Source organism: Typopeltis vanoorti, chromosome 18 (genome assembly GCF_054136105.1).
Source record: "Typopeltis vanoorti isolate ZY-2024b chromosome 18, IOZ_Tvanoo_1.0, whole genome shotgun sequence".
NCBI lineage: Eukaryota > Metazoa > Arthropoda > Arachnida > Uropygi > Thelyphonidae > Typopeltis > Typopeltis vanoorti.
The window spans coordinates 71,516,386-71,539,181 of record NC_143566.1 but is presented as its reverse complement, the minus strand read 5'-3'; the positions used below and the strand labels follow the sequence as shown (position 1 = coordinate 71,539,181).

Below are 22,796 nucleotides of genomic sequence, written 5' to 3'. Positions count from 1 at the left end.
TTTGCAACTCTGAACTCATATCCCCATTCCTGTGCCCAATCACTCAATTTATTCAAGTCTTCTTGTAAGGCCACAACATCTTCTCTACTCTTCATGGTTCATCCCAACTTTGCATCATCTGCAAACAACTGAATACCTCCATCCAAATCTTCACCAATATCATTAATATACAAGTTAAACAGCAATGGCCCTAAAACAGATCCCTGAGGCATACCACTAGTAACTTTCTTTTTCCTGGATATTGCTCCCCAATACACAACTTACTGATACCTATCAGATAGCCAGTCTCCAATCCAATGCACCAATCTAATATCCAACCTCATCCGCTCTAGTTTGACTATCAACTTATCATGTGGTAATCTATCAAAAGCCTTTGCAAAATCTAAGTATATTACTGTGTATCCTTCTCCTTTGTCCAAGGAAGCAGTCACCTTATTGTAATAAGTAAGTAGATTATTAAAACATGACCTCCCTTTAGCAAATCCATGCTGTCCATCAACGATAATACCATTGTTGTTAACCCAGTTCTGGATCCTAGTTCTCACAAGCTTCTCCAACAACTTAACTACAACACCTGACACACAGATAGGCCTATAGTTTATGCTTGAGTTCTATCACCTCCTTTATGAAGTAGCACAATCTTGCCCTACTTCCACTCCTTATATTAAAAAGACAATAAAATCTTTAAATAATAAGTTTTTTCTTCTTTATTTATAATTATTTATTTAATTTGTCTAGTTAGTATTACAACTTACAATGTTACCTTTCACGCTTTTAAATCTGAAGATTGATCGATAATGCTATCATAATTTAACATATTAACTATATAATTTTCTATAAACATTATAAATAAATCATTTAAGTGAGTCTGCCCTAAACTATTTATTCTTTTTAAAACCGAAAAAATATGTTCACCATTAGCATTGTTTATTGGTAAACTCAAAAAAATTTTAAAGATTGTCTCTACGTTTTGTTAGAAGCATATTGTCTTTTTGCTATGTAGTGTTTGAGGCCCCTTGAGACAACAAAGTCCTAGGTGTGTGCCTAGTGCACCTATTGGGTAATCTGCCATTGCTTAGAACTCTATCAGAGCTGAGACTTCAATTGAACAGCTTAATCAAAGGCATTGCCAGTTCTTTTGCACATTCTCGTAAAATCCTAGCTGATATCCCATCTAATCCCACAGCTGTATTTACATTGAAATTCTGCAATATCCTAAGAACCTCCAATTCATCCACCTCTGTTCCTACACATTCGTATCTATCACATAAGCTAGAGCAGTAACGTCACTAGGAAGATATATTCTTGCAAAGTGGTCACTCAGTAACTCAACTCAACTATTTTATCTGCTTCTTTCTCTTCGTGACCATCAGCCATTAAGATTAATCTTCCATAGTTGTTCTTCCTCTTACTTGCCACATTACTCTTTGGGATTTCCTTTGGCTTGCTCAGCTAAATTCTTTTCATAATCTGATTTTGATTTTCTTGAACAGTACAAGGCTCAGGCAAGAAAGGTGACCAGCATGGTTACCTTTCTTGCCCGAGCCTTGTACTGTTTATGAGTTTGCTGGTCACCTTTCTGTTTATATACTCTTCCCAGCATTTTCTTCTTCTGCATCTTGTGCTTAATGATATTACTCATCCATCTAACTCCTACTTGATTAACTCTCCTTACCCTATGTACACAATGCAATAGTGCTTTCTCTAGAAGACCCTTAACTATATCCCATGCACTACTAACACACCCTTATCCTGCAGTGTTTTATGCCATGGTACAGATTTAAGCTTTTTCCTAAGCATGCCATAAGCACTTGCCTTGTAGTTTCACAAATACCCCTTCTTGATAGAAAATTCCTCGCATTTTACAATCTCCCAAGTCAAGACTGCATGGTCACTTTCACCAGTTGGAGGTAATATTGTCACTGGTTGTGAACAGCTCTTCTGATCCTATGACCAGGTCCAATACTCTCCCACCCTAGTCCCCTCCATCACATGCTGCCTTAAGTAATTATCTCTCAGCAGGCGTATAAATTCTATTTTCTTCCTTCCAATCTATATATCCATAATTGAAGTTCCCCATAATAATCACTCGACCTGTACTCAGTGTATTAATTTGGTGATGCATGTTTTCCAGATCATCTGTGGAACTCCCTGGCCTATAACAACAACTAACTGTCTATTTTATCTTATTGGTCTTAATCTCACACTAGATTGCTTCAAATGAACAGCCACTTTCCTGCCTGTCTCCCATTCTTTTTGGTTGCAATTCATCTACTGTCATCATTAGTACTCCTCACCCCTTTCTATTCTGATCTATCTTCCCTGAAAATACTAAACCTTCACATTCTATCCCTGTAACTACATCATCTGCTGTTAGCCAAATCTCACTAATGCTTGTAACTTTTAGTGAGTTTGCATTAACCAATGCCAAAAACGCCTCATTCTTGTTCCTGATACTTCTCGAATTAGTATATAGAAATGGCAACATCTCTTTATTCCCTCACCCACCTTTACTTTCTGAATTGACTACCCTATTCAATATTTTGCTTGAGAGACTAGATTCCTGACTTGGTCATTCTCACACTAACTTGCTTCATGGGTCCCTTCACACAAACTGACTTGCTTCCACCCTAATTGCTTAAGTTTCCCTGAATTTGCACATCAACATACTCAGTGAACAAAGCTCTCTCCAGACACCTAACACCAAAACCATTTAGATGCAGTCCAACCACATTGTAGAAATCCTTTCTGTCAAATAGACACAGATCCACAATTATACATCATTCCTTTTGCACAAATTTGCTTTTTGCATCTTTTCACCTTTTGCTTTTCATGTAGTGCTGTCAAAATATCCTATACCCCTCCAAGTATACATATCAGGAATTTAATGATGATAATGAGGAGGATATATATTGTACATGTTTTTTTAGCTCATTTAATGAATGTGATTAATAATAATTAATAACATTTAAGAATGTATATCAAACTTCTTAAATATAGTTAAAATATTTGAAATTTGGAGTTAATGTTCAATATTTAGTAGGATTTTTTTTCATTCCTCATCCACATCTTTGTTAATCAACTATTGATTCCATTTAATGCTTCTTTTAAAAACCAGTGGGCTCATAATTATTCAGGAAATTATATATATATATACATACAGGTTACAAAAAAAAGAACGGAGTTATAGGAAGAAGTGGCTAAGGTTGGACTGCTTATAAATCCAAAAATGAATCGCATTGCTAACTTTTTTATCAATACAGAAATAGACAATACAATGACTCAATTTGATATATATATATATATTTATTATTATTAACATCAGATCTCCATGGAATTAAGACTCGTCATGTGAGTTCCACTCATGAAAAAAAGATCATCGAACCACATCCTTAAACCCATTTACAGTTTCTGTAATCATCACACTCTTAGGCAATGTATTCTACTCACCAATTGCTCTCCATACAGAACTTTCTCCTCACTTCTTTGTTCACACCCTTGTTACACAGCTTCCAATGATGGCCTGTTGTCTGTCCCTCATTTCCTTATACTCAACAAAAAATTTCCTCCACATTAATCTGGTTACAACATCTCACCAACTTGTACATCTCAATCATATCCTGTCTTCTTGTTCTATTCAGTGCACTGCAAATTGCATTCTTTCAATTCATCTTCATATCTTACATTCCAGAGACCTGATATGAACTTAGTAAATCTTTGCTGGATCCTTTCTTAAGATCACTTCATTCTCTTGAAAACCAGCTAACGAGATATGTACGCTTTAGTCCATATGCCACCTGATCAAAGCCTTATACAGGGGAACCATAATCTTTTTGCTTCTTTATGTGAAGGTCCTCCTTATCATTGCCATAATCCAGTGCTTGTGTCACAGTTTGAGGAGTGGGATCACTAAATGTTAGGTCTCTTCACCACCACCACTCACAGATCTCCCATCTCTTCCACCTCCTTTAAAATTTCCCTATTGGTACCCTATCTGTACCTGCCAAATTTCAAGATACTTTGCAGTATTTACCTGCCAGCTCAATCAAGTTGTTCATTCATACAATCTATTCAATTAGTAATGCACACAAATGTCAGAACCATCAGAAATAAGAGATAGGATTGTTTGGCATTGGTCACCTTAACTTGGCCAAATATTATTGGTATCATTGAAACTTGGTTGACAGAAGATGATACAGGGGATAGAATGTAGGGAGGGATATTGTATTTACATGTAGGATAGAGGGAATAAGATGGGAGGAAGAGGCATACTATTGATGATAGTTGAAGGAATGCAATCCAGAAAAAATGGAAGTTAAGGAGGATTTCAGAAGGAAAACAGTACATGTGAGGCTATCTGGTATGAGATAGAGGCCAGTAAGACAAAATATATTGTTGGTTGCTGCTGGGTGGGAGGGAGGGAGGGAGGGTTGGAATGCACTGAAAGATGTAGATGTCATGCATTGGCAGAGGAGTGCAGGTAGAGCAATTATTACAGGAGGGGGGATTTAAGTACTTCAAGAACATATCCAGGCAGAGATAATAAGTACACATACTGAAAGTCCTTTGCATATTGAGAAATATCACTGTGAATATAGCAGTAAGACTGGATAGCATATGAGCCTCTGTGTTATGAGAATGGAATGTGCAAGAGAATTGGCAGTACCTCTGACCAAGACACTGGGAGTGACCATACGGCATCTATGGACATCAAATGTGAAAATGTATTTTATTTAATTATAATAGAATAACAGCTCATTTGGATAAGGAAATGGTACAGCATGATTCTGCTGGCTTTTGCAAAGGCATTTGACAAAACACATATTACATATGTTAGAGCAATTATGAATGGTGAAGCTGGTGCTTTACATTAGATCTCTAAGAGTAGGATGAAACCAGTCATGTTTTTTTCAAAGTAAATAAGAATGATTTATTAGATGTTTTTGTTTTAGCTTAATTAGCTATATGAACTATTTTACATCTCATAGTCAAGAAAGTTTTTACTGAGAAAACACACACACATACAGAGAGAGAGAGAGAGAGAGAAATCATCCACACTTTATTATTATTATTCAGGCCTCCATGGAGTCAAAAGACTCATTGCGGGAGGTCTTTTCATGGAAACACAAAGTCTATCATACCACTCATTGACCGTTCTCTCTCTCACTATTCTATCAGGCAATGCATTCCACAGTTCAACCACCCTCTATGCAAAGAAACCACTCCTAACCCTCTTGCCCACAGCTTCCTTTCATAACTTCCAGCGATTATCATTAGTTATCATTAACTCATTAGCTATCAATAACTATCATTAGTTAAGTTATCATTAACAAAGCATATTGATGTCAATTGAGTTTTAAGATTTACATCATTTATTGTTTATGCTAAATCTCAATGTTAAACCCCTTTACAAAGGAGTAATTTAACATCCAAATGAAGAAATATATTCACATTATACTTAATATTCATATTATTCTAGTAGTATTCAAGTATTATTTCAGTTTCAGTGGATGCCTCACAACCATGTATTTGAGTGACATGTAAAACACTTCAAGGCTGGTTTTTATGGCATTTACAATCAAATTTATTAAGATACAGGGCGATCAGAATTAAAGGATTAAAGAATTAATTAAATCCCTGTTCAAGGCCTTGTGGAGCACAACCCAGTGATCCAAATGCTGCAAAACTTTGCAGCAGTAGAGTGTACATCTTGCAGAAGTGATATCTGAGAAAAAAAAAAGGCAGTCCCAAACTTTATCACTGGGGGCACTGTATGATGTACTGAATGTAGATGTAGTAATTTTTCCTTGTGTGTAAGGAGAAAAGTATCACAAGTATAAATAATACATTTTTATTCATGGGCTGTAATGTTCAATGTGCTGCTCCACCTGGTATGCCACAAGCTGCATCCTTTGCACAAGCGTGTTCAATGGCAGAATGCAGCTGGTCAGGACTGATGTTGCACGCATGCTGCATTATGCGTTCTTTTAGTATTGACAAGTCATTAGGATGATCCTAATAAACCCTGTCTTTAAGAAATCCCCAGAGCCAGAAGTCACAAGGGATCAGATCAGATGAATGAGGCGGCAGTGGGAAACACTCGGTTGATCACTCTGGCTTCTGCGAAATGTTCTCGAAGAACCTCTTGTATGGATCGACCAAGGGGGGGGGGGTCTCCACATAGGAGAGGCCATCCTGCATGAAAATGACTGGATCTATGCACAGGTGTTGCTGCTGTATCTGTAGCGCAACCAAGCTTATCATATCATGATACTTCTTGGCAGTATCTGAGCAGGTCACAGGACCCAAGTGCCGAACGTCCTCAAAGAAAGTCCAATGATAAATGAAGCTGGAAACCTACATCAGACAGTAATTTTGGGTGAATGCAAAGGAATTTGTTGGATTGCATGTACATTCTGCTTAGCCGATATCTGGCAGTTATAGATATTCACAGCTCCATTCAGGTGAAAGTAAGCCTCATCTCCCCACAAAATCATCGAGGGCCACAGTGTCCAACTCCACTCAAGCAAGGAATGTTAAAGCAAATGTCAGTTGCCTTTCAAAGTTCTACAGGTGCAACTCCTGTGTTTGGGTTATCTTGAGTGGATAGAAATGCAGAATCTTCTGTAGAATATTCCTGAACTGATTTGTGAACTGATTGGTTTGCAGCCTCTGCCATGTCTAACTCCCAGCGATGCTCTTTCTTCAAAATCATTTGTCACAGAGCACATGGAGATAGTGAACTTCATTGACATTTGTTCAGGCAACAAAATTTTCAGTTTGCACAGCATCAGCATTGCAGTTGTTTAGGTAGTACAGCTGCAAGGGCAAAGTATGTTGGGACAAGGTTAGTGCCATCTCTGTGGATGGTTTTAACAACCAGTATGAAGGGAAAAATGCTATATCCAACTTTTTAAACCCTCCTGGCTCTTGTTGTGTGGTGTGATGTGCAAATTCACTTTGAACTACCCCCCCCCCCTCAGTTATCACTTTCAGATGATGCAAAGTTTTGCAGCATTATCACTGGGTTGCACTCCACAAGGATTAAACTGAGATACTTTAATTTTGATCACTCTGTATCTGGTTTTAAAAAAATCATCTAGTTTTTGTAATCATAAGTACAACAGTCTAAATGCAGATTTACTATTACATTAGTAATGAAACTAAAGGTGTATTTTAATTTTAATATATCCCCCCCCCCAAAAAAAAAGTTATGCAAATTTACTTTATCCATTCACTATTCAACATAGAAAAATAATTCCAAGTTCTGCTGAAATAATATAAAGAAATAAATACATTTGGATAATTATTATAAACAAATCATTGTGTTTGTATGTGTTTTAGTGAAAAAGTTCGCTTTTTCATACAAGTGAAAAAGCAACTTTTATTTTAAGATATTTAAATCACTACAAGAAAACAGTCATGAATAATGATACTTTTTGATAAAATGTTAATATGAATCATTCAGATATTCTGTACAAGACAAAGGACATATGAATGAGGATATGCTAATTGCACTTAACTGATTATAAGATTTTTAAATTTTGAAGTTCAGAGGTATGTACTTCTATTAGTGTGTTACTGTATTACAAGAATTGTAAAGAGGTGAAGGAATTTTGCTGCAGGAATGTCTGATTGCTGAAAATTCAGCAGACCCATTTGCAAAGTGGTGACAATTGCAAAGTGGTATAGGTGGTGGAGTTGAAATAATTGTACCAAACTAAAATTGAAACTGTAATCCTCATTTTGATGTCATTGAATTCAACCAGCCTTTTGAAGCAGCAAGCTAAAAAAATTGTGAATGAGTGTTTTCATTGGTAGCATTGCAGAACTGTAAAGAATACAATTGGAAATGAAAGTAAATTAAAATTTTTGAAATTCAAGAGCTGGAATTTCAGTTACAGGAGCTGGTGACTACTCAATGATGTACTTTCATAGAAAATCATAAAATCCATTATTTCAAGCATTTAACAGAAAATCTTGAGTGGGGTCTGCTTAGACCCCATGAATAGAGCTAGAGGTGTACAGATTGTTATCATGGGTATGTAATGAAAATTTTCTAAGGTACTGTTGGTTATGTGTAATTCTGATTAAGCCCTTTTGTGACAATGTCAAATTTCATAAGAAGTGAATGTGCTGCATTCACTTCTTATGTGTTAATGGTAATAAATCAGATGTAATCCTCTGACCTCTGCAGAAGATCTTATTTCCCTGTGCAGCATCAGCTACATCAAGCACCAAGAGTACCAGCCTCCCTTGTCACAAATCTTGGAGAAACTTTGAGCATAGATTGTTGTGGCTGTTTCAGTAATACTCACTGATGCTGGGATGGGAGAAATATTTGCATAACATAGAAATAACTTACAGAATACATATGAAGTCACTTGTGCTGGTCAAAGCATGTGCACTTCACCAATAATGGGCAGATTATTTCATCTCAATAGTACACTTCATTTCTGAGAGGAAAGGGTGGTCGATTGGTAGAATCCCTGCTACTAATGGCTCACCAAAAGTTAAGCAACTTTGAGTGTGGTTAGTAGTTGGAAGGGGTTTAATCATCCAATGCTGTTGGTACACTCTCCCTCCCCCTCAATGAGGCTTTGGACTCCCTGGAGGTGTCACATAATAATAATAATACTGTAGCATAATTCTGGCTCGCTCTTTGTTGTAGGAATTATTAGCAAGTTTTTGTAAGTTTTTGTGTCTAGCAAAGATATCTATATTTGCATAGCAAAATCCTGTGGTTATAATTATGTCATGGGTTATGGTTTAAGACACAACTTTCAAATGTAAAGAAAGAAAAGTAGTAGTGAACAAATCAGTATGTGTGTATTATTAAATTTGTAAATTTTGGCTATGTTAGCATATATCTGACTCCATGGAGGCCTGAATAATAATTTTCTCAGATATTTTTTTTAACATTTTATTATTTCTCAGATAAATTACATACATTATATGAAGACAATTATACATAACAAATACTTTCTCATACATAAATTTTTTTAAAATAATAATAATAACAATAACTGTTTACAACATGTATTATTATAATATTCATAATGATGATTATTACAGATGTTTCTTTGCAATTTTACACTCTATATATACAATATCAATGGATATAATCACTCTATATTGCATACTTTTGTTACAGTTATTACATACATTACATACATTTGATTACATATGATACATTACTTACATTTGTTTACATATACATTACTTACATTTGTTTACATATGATACTTACATTACATACATTTGTTTACATATAATACATACATTACATACATTTGTTTACATATAATACATACATTACATACTTTGGTTTACATGTGATACATACATTACATGCACTTGGTTACATATGATACATACATTGCATACTTTGGTTTACATGTGATATGTACATTACATGCACTTGGTTACATATGATACATCTCGGATGAGAACTAATTTCTTTGCTTTCATCCTCGAAGCTTATATGTAAGCTTATCTGGGGATGATAATAATAATAATAATAATCAAATGTTTCATTCACAACTTTGGTTTTGCAAACAACTATAATAATGCTAAACTGTATACAACAGTTTCTAGCCACTCTCCCAATATGTACTTTCAAGGGGTTTATCTTGAGTTTGAAGGTCATGCTATAGTTATACAATGATAGTCTTGCTATATATGCATAAATATCTTCACTCAGCATAATACCCAGTTTTAATAAAAAATATTTTTAAAATATTTATTTACTTGATGTGCTTGTAATATAAAATTACTTTCTAGCAGCGAAAGTACATAATTGAGATAGTTAAAAAAAATGTTGAACTCTGGCACAGCTCAGTGAAAAAGTCCACCAATAGTAATGTCTTGCTTTCAAGTATTTGTATTGTGAAGACTTCCCTTTTGCATCAGTCAAATAGTAATTTAATCGTTTTTTTTATTGCATATTTTTCTACTTCTTGGACAGATAATGAATTATATGTCCCATTTATTTATAAATTCATAGGTTTCTTTACGTTTGTTTGATTTTCAGCCATTGTCCTCTATATGAATTCTTGTAAATACTGTATGATATGAGCAAAAGTTTGTTGTTGCTCTTAGATATTCCATGTTTCAATTCAATTTATGGTTGGTGGTTTTGAACCGTGAGATGCGGTGATTAATTTTTTTTTTTAACGCCTCCGTAGCGCAATTGGAAGAACGACGGTACATTGCGCCCTTCGATTGGAATAGGCCTAAGTTCGATTCTCGTCGCGACGGGAGGAATCTTTATCTGGTCGATTTCAATCGATGGTGAGTTAGCCGATCTCATACGGAGGTAGCAGGGTTTTTCTCCCGGAAACTCAGGTTTTTCATCCCGCATACATACAAATCGGCCCTTCAGAACACACGCAATTTACAGACAAAAATTACTAGTTGTGGTGGTGTTGGAGGTGGGCTGTAGATGGCGTTGATTCGTAGTAGAGGTAAGGTGTAGAGACAGTTGAAGATGTCCTCCCGCGATGAGTCTTCAGACTCCTTGGAGGTATCAGGAATAACAATAATAATAATAATAATATTGCCAGCAATAATATCTAAGAGGTTGGTCGATTGGTAGAGCCTCTGCTACTAATGGTTCATGCAAAAAGTTAAGCAAATTTGAGCGCAGTTAGTAGTTGGAAGGGGATAAATCATTCGATGCTGTTGGCACATTCTCCCTTGATGAGTCTTTGGACTCCCTGGAGATGTTACATAATAATAATATTATTATTATTGTCTGTGAAATGAATTAGTGAACTGAATGAACTAAATTCAGAAAATGATTTTTTAGAGGTAAAGTAAATTTAAAAATAAAAGCTAATAACATTTAAAAGACAAAGATATAGATGAAAAAATAAATTACAGAAAATCTATAGAACTGGCCACTCTCACTAAATATGGACTGTTGAAAAGAAAGATCAAAGGAAAATACAGGCAGCAGAAATGAGATTTTGATAATATTTAAAGCATGCACAAAATTAAACTGTATGAAATGAAGACATCATAAGAGAATTAGGTATTTATAGTATAAATGAAGAGATTAAGGAATATAAAGAGTAATGGAATAAGCATTTATGTAGGATGGAAAGATATCTGTTACCACAAGAAGTGGATAAACATAGACTTAAGAAAAAAGGGCACATAGAGAAGGAGGAAGAGTTGGACCTGTTGCAAGATCAAAAAACCAATGAAACTACAATAGGCAAATTTCTAATTGCTGGTGAGAAGAAGAATAAAAGGCTTCTTGTCCTCAATATGATGGGTTTCTTCCATCAATAATTTTTTTTTTTTTTTCATGTGACCATTTGACATGTGTTAAATTCTGTTTCACACATTCAGCTTATAGTAAGTTTTTTCTCTTGGTTGCAAAGAAAATTATACTTGACAAGAAATTGTTATTATTATGTGACACCTCCAAGGAGTCCAAAGACTCATCGAGGGAGGGCACCTACTCTACAACTCAATCCACAAACTACAGCGAACTGCACCATCTACACCAACTCCATCTACTGCCCACCACCACCACTAGTATTTTCACAGTCAATCGCAAATATCCATGCCCACAGAGAGATTTGAACCTGCAGCCTTTTGGCTGGAGAGCAGATATGCTAACCACTTGGCCAACCAGGCCAGCGAATTATATTCTTGTATTATCCTTTAATAACGCATGAGCAAACAAAGGCTTGCATATGAAACTTCATAACTAGGCTGTTTGTATATGCAAATGACTTGACAGCATATTGTTCTAGTATGTGCAGTATGCTATATTTTTTTGAATATTGATTTTTTGATACTGAGAGCCAAATCACCAGAAGTTTATTTTTGGTTCTCAGTATCTCCATTGGTCTAACTACCACTAATTAGATCTCATTAAAAAGGTTAAAACCAGTCTTGGTAGTGACTTCCCATAATACAAGGAAATATACACATGCCAAAAATGAACAAACTTTCGTTTGCTTATACAGTGCAATTTAATGTATAACTACTTTATACTATACAATATATACTATATACTTCCCCCTTCCAATATTAACAGTCAAGAGGAAGATATATTATTGTGGTACTTTGATCTCTATGACAATATAGGATATGAAGATCACATATTTATGAAATGCTTCCAACAGCTGTAGAATTGATTCTTTGCTGTAAAGTTGCAAGAGTATTTTAAGAGGATGTTATAGATTACTGATGAAATAATATAAATATCATCAAAAAGGTGCATTTGTGTTTCTGAAGTTTACATATTAACATTAATATGCAAAGGTTAAAGATTTTAAATAATTGTCAAGTTTATGATATTCCTTACCAATGTTGTTTCATAGCTGTTATGTGTATTTAGAACAATTCACATTTGATCCTTGATAAGCTGGAACCTTAACAGGCTGAACAAGGCTCATCTCCTATAAGATTAGACAAATAAATAGTGCTCACGTGAAATATTAGTTTTTATGTAAAAAACTTAACTGAGTTGGTTATATTTTGATATAGGATGTTTTAGTACTAGAAGCCCCATGAAATTGTTATTGTTATTATTTGTGACACCTCCAAGGAGTCCGAAGACTCATCGCAGGAGGACACCTATTGTACAACTCTCCGTCTCCACCACTACCATGAATCTCTACTACCAGTCATCTACATCAGTGCCATCTACTGTCCACCATCACAGCTAGTATTTTTTGTCTGTAAATTGCATGTGTACTATTTCCCATAAAAAAGAACCATTTTTTTCCCAGTATCCTTTTTGACGATACCCAAATTTCCAGACAGTTTGAGATCTCGCTTCTTGGAATCACACTGGCATAAACATATCACAGCCATTGCATCCTCAGCTTAAAAAAAAAAAAAAACACTAGGATTTCTCTTTCGCTCAAGACGTTACTTCACCCCAGAACAGCTATTAACATTATACAAGTCACAAATCCGCCCAACTACTGAATACTTCTCTCACATATGGGGTGGGACCCCTAAAAGCTCTCTCAAAATGCTTGACTCAATACAGAGGAAAGCAATTAGACTTATCAATGATCCATCCCTTACCAACTCTCTCCCCGCACTTTCACACAGATGTATGGTCTCTGCAGTATGTATATTCTACAAATATTTCCATGGGAAATGCTCATCTGAAATAACATCAATAATTCCTCTGCTCAGTACTAAGTTCATTGGAACACGTGCGGCTGCTGCACAACATCCCTTCACAGTACACCTAGAAACAAACAGAACAAGTTTCTTTTCCTCTTCATTCATCCCTGCAACTGCTGCACTCTGGAACTCCCACCTGCTGTGTTTCCCAAGGAATACAATTTAAAGTCATTCAAATCTAATGTGAACAAATTCCTCCTTTCCCAACCCACTACCCATACACGGTACTAATGTACTATAGGTTGACCAACCAACCTCCTGTGTATGAGCTCAACATAAAAAAAAAAAAAAATGGAGAAGTCATATTTACCTATACCAGTTGCCAAAAGTTGTCACACCTTATTTTTAAAATTCTTATTGTTATTCCTTAAAAAGCTGCATGGAAGTCTCCTCCTACTTATACAGTTTAAAATCTATTTGCATTTTCTACATCTGGGACATTGCAGAAAAAATTGCATATTCTAAAAAGATGTTTATTAAAAAGTTTGCTGTGTCTTCTAAATTAAGTTCTTGTTTATTTATAATTATAGGAATAAATCATTTCATAGAATGTTTACAATTTTTGTACTTGTATGGTTTTGATTCACAGAAAACACTATGACATTTACATAATAATGTATAATGTTACCTGCAATACTTTGAGCTGTAGCTCACCTCCCTCATTTCCAAGAATTGCATGTGACAAACTGAGGCAAACAATTAAAAAATGAATTATGCATTAGCTAAGCTCTCTGTGTGACATGCAACTAAAGAAATATCAATTACTAATATTATTCTTATAATTATTTTATAAGAATAATATATGTTATAATAATTTTATAATTATTTTAACATATATTTTAACAATTTTATATCTTATAATAATTGTTTAATCGGATGCATTCATAGGTGTGTGTCTTTTTTTTTTCCACATTTGACATTCGTAGATTCCATATGGTCACTCCCGTACTTCACTGGGTTTTGGGAGCGAAGTCTCCTGCTAGAATAAGTGGTAGGGTTGCTCCCTTTCCACACAGAGTTTGTAGGAAAGAGCTTGTTCGCTCTCCAGCCAAGAGGCTGAGGTGCAGACAAGCTAACCACTTATCCAACCAAGCCGGCAAGTAGGTGTGTCAGATAACGAGAAGTACTCTTATGCACTGATTTTTTTCAAAAGAAGGAACAGTGTAAATGGCATTTGGTTCTGAAACGATCACTCAGTTAAACAGAAAATACCACATTTTTTTCTTATCCTTAATATTAGTTGATATTTTCTTTCAGAGCAAAGAAGAAATCACTGAATATTTGAAAATAACTAACTTCTAGTTTTGATATGTGAAAATTTTAAAATATCTGGACTATTTTACACTAAAAATGTATATGTGTACATGCCTCCCAATTGATTTATGTTTTCTTAGGAATGGTTTTAAAAGTAAAATAATCTGAAATATGTTAGTTTGATTAGGTGAGAGACTCATCCCCCCCACCTCCTCCTTCCAGGACTAAAATAGTTCCGGCTATGTTAGATATCTGCATTTTTTTTTTTTTTTAGTTTAAAAAAAAAAAAAAGAAATTCAAATTGCACTCTCTTTCCAAGATAAATTGCATCAGATAATTTATAATTTTTGGTAATAAAACTGAAGCTGTGTTTATTATAAATTAAGAAACCATTTTGATATTAATACTGTATCAGCCCATAAAAAAATTAGTACTTCTTATTAGATATATGAAGAGCCAAAGGCTTCAATTCGGCGACATATGACTTGTTTAAGTTAAGGGATATTACATCCCATATCGTTTCTTAGCCGAATAAGAAACTCAAAGGGTTTCATGCCGAATATAGTAGAAACTATATAAAGTTCGGCGATTCCAAGCGTAAGCAAATACCTGGATACTGCAGCAACTGACCCTCAAGGTAGTGCAAGCTGAGGCAACTCATGTCAAAGGTGGAGCAAGCTCCGATCACTATTCTTGATATTTACCCATAATGTGAACTTAGCTCCTAGGAGCTGTATTACTGTTCTTTATTATGAGAGAAGGTCATTACCCAGACCGGTTTCAACCTTTATTGAGGTCTCATCAGTGAGTAGGTAGACCTAGTTAATATCAAGTTTGTAGCGAACGGAACTTACAACCCTTCTATGAGTATTGCCGACAGGTGTCCTAATAAATTATTAGATATATGAAGAGCCAAAGGCTTCAATTTGGCGACATATGACTTGTTTAAGTTCTGTTAAAGACATCTGCTAATCAATCAAATGGATGAAAACGGAACATGAAATTGCTGATGTATACTGCATTACCGCTTGGGACTCTTTTCTTTCTGTATAGCCATAAGAGGAATCTAAGCATTCTGTCTTTTCCTTCAGAAGAAGATTGTTATCTAGTATTTTTAAGATAGCTTATTTCAGAGTGGACAACTGGCAGTAGTGGAAGTATCAAAGTTGAACAGCTTTCAGAGGTAACTGTAGACTCAATTACACAAACATTGTTCAAGAAAAAAAAGAGATTACAAATAAAAACAAAATCTTGGATTTTTATTGGTAAACCAGAAAGAAAACATTGACTGATTCAGCCAGAGAGGCAAGTGGTGAGGTTGTCTGCAATGACAGAAAAATAAATCAGAACTCCAATGTAGACTCAGCAAGTCTACATTAAAAAGGCAGTCAAGGAAAAGAATAAAGCTTATTGAAAGTTCTTGGTAAGTAGGTCAGCTTATGCTCTCTCAAAGAATACATAGAAGAATTTAAGAAACCATGATTATGGAAACTAGCTAAATAAGTCATGGGAAGACTGGTAAGAACATAGAAAATAAATATCAGGAAGATGGCAAAATATTCTGGAGACTTTAAAGAATTTAGAAATGGAGGAAAAAATGATGTAAAAGGAATCAGAGATGACAAAAGTGACATGAAAACTGAAGATATTCTAGATGTCTAGAGTAATTAATTTGAAAGACTGCTAAATTAAAGAAGCGATAGCATCCTAGTGGTAGAAAACACTAAACAGGAATGCAATCAGAAAGGCTTTTTCTATTTCAAGTAGAAAAGGCCATTAAAAACCTGCAGTGTGGAAAGGAGTAAATGTAGTTCGAGTAGATGATATTTGATCAAAAATGGTCAGATATTACTCTACAATTCTGTCTCCACCACTCAATCCACCAACTACAATGAACCACAACCACACCAACGCCATCTTCCCCCTACCATTACTAGTATTTTCACAGACAATCACAAACATCCATTCCCATGGCAGGATTTGAACCTGCAGCCTTTTGGCTAGAGAGATTATACACTCGGCCAACCAGACTGACTGTATTGCATAATTCAGAAGGCATGATTCTGCTCAGAGAATCAAATTCTGGATAACTGGAGTATCTCTTTCATAGTATCTATCTATTAAAAGAGAGATAAAATGGAATGCAACAATTACAGAAGAATTTCCCTACTGTGTATATTTGCAAACATCTTACCAGGAACATTCAATAATATTACTCTAAACTCGAGAGATGGCTAAGAAGAATTGTGGATGGACAGCTTGGAGAAAAACAAGCTAGATTCAGAGTATATAGTGCTTGTCAGGATGAAATTTGCTCTGTTTAAGGCAAATACTGGAGAAATCATGAGAATATAACAAGGATCTGTATTCAAGATTTGTAGATATGGAAAAAGGAATATGACAAGGTGCCAAGAAAAAAGATGTTCAGAATTACTACAGTTATATGGTGTAAATGGAACATTATATCGAGCAATACATAGTCTCTATTTAAGCTGTGAGTCAGCAGTTAGAATTGAAGGAGGTGCAGGAAGATGGTTCGATGTTAAATCAGGTATGTGACATGGGTGCACATTATCTCCACTGTTATTCATTGTCTATATGGATCACATTACAAAGGAAAATTGTATTAAATCTGATATCAGAATTTAAGATGTCAACTCAACTGTTTATGCTATGCAGGTGATGTTATACTTTTAAATAAATCCTGTACAAGTCCACAGGATTCCCTGACTAAATTGAATAACTGCTGTGATGAATTTGCATGAAAATCAATAATAAAAGACAAAGACATTAAAAATAGGCAGAAATAATGAAAATATCAGTGATTTTCTGAATGGAGAAGCTATAGAACAAATAAAATATTACTTAAGCAGTCACTGACTAGAAGGACATTTTCTAACTGAATCTCTGACTGATTCTCGAGTTAGTCGATCTCGGGTATGAGAAGCAGTATTTGTTTCTCCTAGAAATTTGGATTTTTCATCCCATAAAATCAACCGTAGAACCTGCACTCCCATATATTAATATGCTGTGTATGGGATCATGAGATGGTGATATTTGTTCTTGCTTCTCTTCACTGGTTGCCATTTATAATTAGTGATAGTCTTGGGCCAGCTATCACTGATTGGCAGTACCATCGACAGGGTGTAGCATAGAGGCAGCCTGCCTCACGGTACGGCTTAATAAGGAGAATAGCAAAGGGCCAAGGCAGATGATCTCAGTATGCTAGGATCTGCACTCCATTTGGAGGAGGTAAGCTTTATTAGTATATCATTTCTTGCATTCACTTTTGCCTTTTTTTTCCTTCTTTTTTTCTATTTGTGTTTTATATGAAGAGTGTGATCAAGAGTCACACTGAGGTAGATTGGGTTCCAGAAATGTTCTATATTAGAGCCTTCCCAAGAAATCTGTAACTTCCTGTTTGCTTTCTTACTGTTAAGGTGGAAAAGGCCAGTCTGGGTTTTCAAGGGATTTTGTTTTAATTGATTACTGCCATAATATGTGGTTAGACTATTTAAGGCAAATGATAGAGTAGTTTCAATGGACTTGAAAGTTTTTTGATTGAGTAGCTATGGCAAGGTCGTCAGCATAGATACAATTTCTAGTTCCTGGAAAGATGGGGAGATCATTGACGTAGATGTAGAAAAGTAATGGTGATAACACACTCCCCTGGTGGGGGGGGGGCATTTTTTGGAAATGCAAGTGACTCTTCCTCTGCCCCCCCACGTCCACAAAAAAGCATCTATTTTCCAAGAGTGATTGGAGCTAGTTATTCTGTATATTTTATTTCTGAGTGTGAGATGGTTTATGGTATCATATGCTGTAGTTAGGTCTACAAAGACTGCTCCTGTGACTAGTTTTTGCTCATAACCATTTTTCTATTAATATATATTGAGTGAGGTTGAGAATTTGTGATGTACAGGATTTGCCTGGTCTAAAACTAGCCTGACCAGCAATAAGATGGGGTTTGATTAAGGGTTGTAGCCTATTCAAAATTAATCATTCATAGAGTTTAAAGAGGTTAGTATTAATTGAGTAGCGTTGAGAAGATTAGTTGAGTAGCGATATAGGACTGTGATTATTTGCTTTGGTTGGAGTTTTTCCCTGGTTTCAGAAAGACCACCACTTTAGCATGCTATCCTTAGGGTTCTGAGGCAAGTATTGTATAGGTTTAATAACCATTCTTTAGTCCTGGGTCCAAAATGTTTAATTTGTTCATTGCAGATTTTTTAGGTTTTAATAGGTTTATGACAGTATTGAGTTCAGTGATGGTAAAATCTGAGTTAATCATATTTTGTTCCTCACTTGGGGTTCTAAGTATCTTATTTTTTGGGTGCTTTATAGGGAATTTTCCATTCAACAGCAGCTGGCCAGCAATTTGATTAGCTGTTACCTCTGGATGCTCATATGGCTTAGTGAAATCCTTCCTGATTCTGTTGATAAAGTTCCATGCCTTTCTGTTGCTATGGGTCATATCATGGGCTTCTATTTATTTTTTCAATGAGAAGGGATTGCTGTTGTAAAGTTGTAAGTAATTAGCATACTAGGCTTGTATGCCACTGGAAATCTTTTTAAAATACTGAAATACTGGAAATACTTTGAAATAAAACCAGTACAAGCCTGCCAGATTCTCTGACTAAAATGAATAACTGCTGTAATAAATTTGGTATCAGCAAATTTATTACAGCAGTTATTTGAAAATCAGCAATAATAAGACAAAGACAATGAAAATAGGCAGCCTGGTTGGCCGAGTGGTTAGTGTATCTGCTCTCCAGCCAAAAGGCTATGGGTTCGAATCCCACCGTGGGCATGGATGTTTGTGATTGTCTGTGAAAATAGTAGTGGTTGGCGGAAGATGGCATTGGTGTAGTTGCGGCTCATTGTAGTTGGTGGATTGAGTGGTGCCCTCTCTTGATGAGTCCTTGGACTCCCGGAGGTGTCATTGAAAATATCAACTGCATCGTGAAAGGAGAGAACTATAGAACAAATAAAACATTTTATCTACTTAAGCACAATTTTTAGTGAAGATGGTAAATTAAATATGGAAATAGACAACAGAATCAACAAAGCTGGTATGGTAGGAAGTCAACTAAATAAATTCATATGGAATAAGAGAGAAATTAGTCAAAACACTAAATTAGCTATATACAAGACAGTGTTCAAACAAATTTTAACTTATAGATTTAAGAACTGAGTTAGAAATAAAACATTTGACCAAAGACTAGAGACCACAGGTATGAGACTCCTGAGAAAGATTAGGGACTTGAACAGATAGCACCAATGGCAATATCATATTAAAAATGAGGATATTAGGAAAAAACTTGACATTGTTAGCATTCAGGTATGTGCTAACAGAGCTAATCTCAGGTAGTATGGTCACTTAAACAGAACGGGAGAGGAAAGATTAGAGACTTAAAACAAGTCTCTTTGCCAAGTTGGCAGAAAAAAGGCTCAGAAGGAAGATCAGGATATTATTATTATTCAGGCCTCCATGGAGTCAAAAGACTCATCGTGGGAGGTCCTTTCTAAAAACACATCTACCAAGACTCATTGAGGGAGGTCCCTCCTAGGAAACACAAAATCTATCATACCACTCCTTAAATGCATTGACCGTTCTCGCTCTCACCACTCCATCAGGCAATGCATTCCATAGTTCAACCACCCTCCACGCAAAGAAACCACTCCTCACCCTCTTCCTCACAGTTTCCTTTCATAACTTCCAGGGATGGCCCCTTGTCACGACTCCTTCCTGCTGTTCAACCAAGCGAAAGAACTCCCCAGTGTCAACCCTGTAACCACCTCTCAACAGTTTAAAAGTCTCAATCATATCACCCCTCCTTCTTCTATCCACCACACTCTGCAGTCCACACTCCCTCAGCCGATCCTCATAACTGACATTGTGCAGTCCCGGCACCATCTTTGTTATCCGCCTTTGTACCCTTTCCACAGTTAATTTATCCCCTTGAAATCCTGGGGGACCAGATCTGAGAACAATAGTCTGAGTGTGGCCTGATCAGTCTTATACAACGGAATGATAACCATTTTATCTCTGCAGGTCAGTGTCCTTTTCATTATTGCAGCAATCCTCTGCATTACCTTCACTACCTTTGCAATATGTCCCCTAAATTTCGGGTTTCTATCAATCATCAAACCCAGATCTCTTGTCTCTCCCACTTCCTCCAGTTTAGCTCCTCCCATAGAGTATGCAGTGTCTCATCGATGTGTCCCAAACCTCTTACATTTTGCTGCATTAAACTGACATCCCCATTCATTTGCCCATATATCTAGCTTATTCAAATCCTCTTGCAGGTCTACCACATCTTCACTATTACTAATAACCCTTTCCAGCTTCGCATCATCAGCAAACAACCGAATATCCCCTTGCAATCCACAGCCGTTGTCATTGATATAAAGGTTAAGCAATATATGTCCCGGTACTGAGCCCTGTAGAACTCCACTTGTAACCTTCTGCCTCTTTGATATTGCTCCACCATACACAACTCTCTCATATTTATCGGACAGCCAATGCTGAATCCAGTTGACCAATCTTACATCCAGACCCATGTGCTGCAACTTGAATGTCAGCTTATCATGTGGCACCCTGTCAAATGCCTTTGCTAAGTCTAGGCAAATGGCAGTATATGCCTTTCCCTCATCTAATGCTCTTGTAACTTTATCATAAAAGGCTAAGATGGTGCTAAAACAAGAACATCCTTTCACAGGTGGATTGATACAGTAAAATGTGCCTTTAAAGACACAAATATAAGATATGATAATGTTTGAGTCTTGACAGATAACAGATTGATTTGGAGGAAAATTGTTGACAGGAAGTTAGTAATGATATAAGTTCTTCATGTAGTACTGTTATAATATCCTGTACATCCCTTGTATACATACATGTATGTATGTATGTCAGGAATTTGATTATATTTATTTTTATTATTTATTTTATTTATTTTTTACAGGTGTTTACAAGGTTCTTTGTTCTTGCAAATTATCATATTATGGACAGACTGGGAGAGATGCTAACTTCTACCTAGAAGAACACAAAAAAGACATCTGCTTCCACAAGTATGGTCGAGGTCTAGTAAACCATGCCTTGGATATTCTTCAACACTTTAACACTCTCTTTAAATTCTGTACGCAGAATTTAAAGAGAGTGTTGAAGCTTTGTTTAACCACTTGAACAACTGCTTATCTTTATCAAAAATATGGGAATGTTAGAATATGGGAATAGTTATCATTAACGTTTTCTTCAATTATAACATTGCATGGTTCTTCCTGTTTCAAATTATGCCATGGTTTGCATTCTACTTTGTAATCAACTATCACTGCCACTAAAGATGGTTTGTAAGTTTCAGACTGAAATATCTGGCTTTCTAATCAAATAAATATTATTACCTATGCTCGTGTTTTTGTGTAAATAAATAATTTAAATAAAGTACTCTTTCCTGCTAATAAACATAAATTTCTGTTGTTTTGTTTATGATATTCCTTTAACCTGGGATTGGGAGCTTCACCATATTGCATGATATAGAATATGGGTAGTTAGTTATGTGTATTAGTTTTGTTTTTATACAGCTTCCATTGATTGGAAGATGTTCCAACCAATGGAACCATGGTTTAGTTTATAAAACATATACTCGTCTATTTAAACATATACATAAAACATATTGCGGGGCCCTGTGCGAAATGTAAAAGAGGGCCCCCTGAAAGTTAGTAACAATTATAGAAATTTTAAATGGAAGAATATCTTGTAATTAATTTATTAAATCCAATATAAAAAATATTTATGCACATAAATAAACAATATGCTCTTTAGCATCAATTTAAGTAAAGGGAAAAAATTAGTTAAAAAATAAATGTGTTTGTATGTACATGATATATTATTTTATTATGTAAGTACACATTATCATATAAATACTCCAGAACAATGATTTATTTAATAATATAAAATAATAATATAAAAATATGAGAAAAATATCCATTTTTACTATAAAGAATGAAATATATGTATAACAACTTATAAAATTTAAAAGAAATCTTAATATATTAAATTTTATTTAACCTAATACGCTTATCAATAAAATCATCTATAACGCTATCAAAATTCAAATTTTTTGCAATTTCATGCTCTATGGATATTATTGCCAGGGACGACAAACGTTCTTGAGACAGAAGATCGCAAATAGGTTTTTATTAATTTTCATTTGGAAAATGACCTTTCTGCTGATGCGACTGTAACTGGACTGGTCAATAATATTTTAAATGTTAGTAATATTTGGATAAATATCCGACAAATGATTTGCAATTATGAATTTTAAAATATTAACGGGTGCATCTTCTGGAATAATATTTGTAAAAATAATTAATTCCTTGTA

The 22,796-nt window shown here is 35.3% G+C and overlaps 1 long non-coding RNA gene across 1 annotated transcript in view; it reads left to right on the top strand.

Annotated features, from left to right (window-relative positions):
- The window catches only part of LOC150096790 (uncharacterized), a 195,608-nt gene extending 173,787 nt beyond the window's left edge, over nucleotides 1-21,821 (top strand). Inside the window, exon 2 of the long non-coding RNA XR_016549827.1 lies at nucleotides 21,381-21,821. This is a non-coding gene — a long non-coding RNA (uncharacterized LOC150096790). The remainder of the gene's footprint in view (nucleotides 1-21,380) is intronic.
- Nucleotides 21,822-22,796: the final 975 nt, after the last annotated feature.